The sequence below is a fragment of the Sinocyclocheilus anshuiensis genome, unplaced genomic scaffold (genome assembly GCF_001515605.1).
Source record: "Sinocyclocheilus anshuiensis isolate Anshui unplaced genomic scaffold, SAMN03320099.WGS_v1.1 scaffold1836, whole genome shotgun sequence".
NCBI lineage: Eukaryota > Metazoa > Chordata > Actinopteri > Cypriniformes > Cyprinidae > Sinocyclocheilus > Sinocyclocheilus anshuiensis.
Window position 1 is genome coordinate 364,832 of NW_015555949.1, and position 3,568 is coordinate 368,399.

The 3,568-nt window shown below is 38.3% G+C and overlaps 1 long non-coding RNA gene across 1 annotated transcript in view; it reads left to right on the plus strand.

Annotated features, from left to right (window-relative positions):
- Nucleotides 1–3,325, plus strand: part of LOC107675975 (uncharacterized) — a 3,766-nt gene extending 441 nt beyond the window's left edge. The window contains exon 3 of the long non-coding RNA XR_001632666.1: nt 3,069–3,325. This is a non-coding gene — a long non-coding RNA (uncharacterized LOC107675975). The remainder of the gene's footprint in view (nt 1–3,068) is intronic.
- Nucleotides 3,326–3,568: the final 243 nt, after the last annotated feature.

Below are 3,568 nucleotides of genomic sequence, written 5' to 3' on the forward strand. Positions count from 1 at the left end.
CAACAACAATACTACAGCGAGAATAAAAGTTACGCCTTCTTTCTTTGCGTGAACATTTGGGCGGCATTATGCAAATCTTCCCACATAGTGACGTAGATATGTGGGGGCGTGTTAGAACGAGCCGTTTTAGGTAGGCGTGGCTGACTCTTAACTTTTATAAAGAATATCTCTTTGGATTTGAGACTTTAGTCTTTGCAACTTTACAGATCTTCTTTATGCACCAAGAGCTTGTAACACTCTAAAGAGAAAGGAAAAATTGAAATCACACCATATGACCCCTTTAACTGAATTTCACTTTATCTTCAAAATGACATAATATCTCCTTACAATGAGGTGATCTTTTATTATATGTAGATATAAGTCAGTACCTTTTTATTATGAATGCTGATTGTGCATAGCTGATTGTTAATAACACATTAATAGCATGTTAATTGCATGTTAATAGTATGTTTCCAACTGCATTTTAAAAATGTATTAATGTATTTATTCTAAATAGAAAATGTTTGGTTTCCCAAACCATCTAAGTTTCATCATGATTTTCCATGACTTCCAAAAGTCCAAAAATAAATAAATAAATAAATTACTCCCATAGAGCAATATATCTGATTTTTCCATGCCTTTTTAAGAGACACTTGCTAAACACAAACAGAACGACAATATGTTCACGATGTGTTGCTGTGTTTGTGAGTACTGATTTATGAAAGAATGCTGAATGTTCATATGGCCAGAGGCAATGCTCTTGATTGAAGCATTTGGCTTATTTCGACAATAGCTGCGTGGTTCATGTTTTAGCATTAAAGGAGTTTGTGGAATTACAGAGTGCTATAGAGGTTTTGTAGACATCATAATTTGTTAATCGAAGGCTTGCAGCCAGTTGCTTCAAATTGGAGCTCAACCTGGGTTAAGATACAGTGTAGCCAGTCAGTAGTGTATAAAGATGTTATGGTAACCAATCAGCTCATGTCAAGAAGTACAGCCACTTACCAAGGCAAGCATCACTGATACTATTGCTCATACTACTTTGAACAAACTTCGCTACTTACTTTTGTGTGTAACCTGTCACACAATGTTTGTGGTATGGTAATGAACGATACCTTAGATCATGCAGCTTGTTGAGGACATGATTGTTATTACTTCTATAAGCGAACATGCTTATGATTTTGGCAAAATGAATAAGTAATTAGCTGAAAAAAAAGAACAAAAAGACAGACTTGCATTTGAAAGAGGGATCACTATTTTTACAATTCATGTTGGTCAAGTATGGTTACAGGTGTGATTCATGGCTATCACAAATAGCTTGAGTTTGGTTCTTTAATCATACAGTTTTCAAGCATTACTGTAGCTCAAAGAGTAAAGCATGGTGCTAGCGTGCTAGGTCCTGGGTTTAAAGCCCAGATAATGCAAGAATTTATATAAGCTTTGGATAAAATGATCTACCAAATGAATAAATGTCAATGCAAGAATCAATCCCAAGGAATCACTTTGAACACCTTAGAAATGATTTTGCTATAACCTATAACATCTTATGAAACTCTCATTGTTATTATTTTTTTTTCAAAGCAATTCAGCCGATACTAAAGATTTCATTGGTCATGTCAATCCCATTGCTAATTGCATGCACAACTCTAAAATAAATACTAATCCATAGTCCTAACCTAAACCCTGACCTTAATCTCAGTACAGTGTTGGAAGCACATCCCGACAGATAGCATTACTGTTATCGCAGTTGGATCCATCCATGATATTTCTGAACTTTGAACAGAGTCAATAAAGTCTGACCTTTTCTCGACAGATCACTGTGTGATTGAGTTGACCAATGAAATCGGCTGCAGAGCGTGATTTGCACTTAGCTTGTTTGGTGGAAACAACAACAACAACAAAAATGCTACAAACCTTATAGCAATTTTCTAAAAACCACTCAGAACACCGTACCAACCTCATAGCAATATCCTAGTAGTCACCCAGAACAACTTGAACCACATAGCAAGGTGCTGAAAACCATTCAGAACACTTTAGCTACCACAGAGTATTGCCCAGAAACTTGGATCTTAAAATTGGAAACCCAAACTTAATTATTATAATTTTTTTGCAGTATATATCTGCACAATAAGTAAAGAAAAATAAGATCATTAAGATAAAATCCATTGCAAGTGTTTTTCAGGTGAGCAACTGACAAAACATTAAGCTGTAAGCCCAGTTGCCATCAGTGTTATCAAGTGCGTTTTTGTTGCCGCAGATTCAGTTTTTTTTTAGTCTGCAGGTTGAAGCGAAACCCCCCGCATATACGAAACATGATTTCGACCAAGAAGGAAGGAGGGTTTGAGCTCCCGGAACAAGATTTTGGAGGGATTTTGGAATACCAATTGGGATGGTTTTATTACGCAAACCTGGCAACCCTAGATGCCATATGGGAAATGGTGGGTGTTGTCACCTGTATTAAAATAGATTATAGCCTGGGTTTCTCTTGAGTACGTGCATGACAATGTCAACAGTGCAGTCAAATGTACAGCAAATACATGAAAGAGTGAATGGGAACAGATTATGTCCACAAAGAATTTATCTTTTCTGTTCTTTCTCAGAATCCCTCTATTTCCTCTGTAAGGTGTGTATTATTCTGATGAGTCCGCGCTCGTCTTAATTAGCTGCAGTGGAGGCTTATGAGAGGAAAGAGGCTGCAAATGCAATAACGTGGTTTGCTGAGCCGTAACTCGACACTGCCTTAAACCGTGGCAGAGATGTGGCTGGCTGCCGGCAGAGAAAAGGAGCATGGGAGCACAGTACCTTATCCGAAACCTCTTCCTCACTATTACCTCTCACCCACACATAATTGAGGGCTGTGGAGGATAGTCTTCTTTATTTTACCCTACACGCCTGGGGTGTATTCTCCCCCGCAGATAGATGAAATGAGGCGGAGAATGATGATTTTGTAGAAGACGAGGTGTTATTTTATATTAGGCAGTCCTAAGTGCTCGGGTAACTTTAATTCACTGTGTATGCCCATGTCGTTACCTTTTCTGTAAGTGCTCATTGGTGTTCTTTCAATTCACAGTCTTTTTTTCCTCCTTTAGACAGTTTTGCACCACATTTCCGCCGGTCATGGGGGACACCACTTGGAGTTGCACAAAAAACGTCCGTCACGGATTGTCTTCCTCGCAAATTTGAATTAGTGCCCTGATTACACTGAGAGGGGTGAGTGGGACACAGATGGATTATGGACTGGATCTGTAACTGATGCCGCTGCCAGCTTCAAATGGAAAAGACAAAGCGTTAGCTGGCATTTCTTGTTTTCACACACACATGCTTGTAATAATCATGTTTGTGTTGCCCCGAGTAAATGTGTTCTCTTTTTCAAAAGGATCATCTTACATTCTCTTTAAGATTATCAAAAATCTTTTTTTTTTTCCTGAAGAAATTGTAGTGGTGCATAGCAGACACACTAAATGAAGATGCTCGGAGTGGTGGCCAGGGCATTGCTAGGTGGTTTTTAAGGTATTCTTGGTGGTTGCTAGATGGTTGCTTACTTGTCCAAGTCAAAAGAGCCCACACCCAATTACGGGTTAAATTTTGT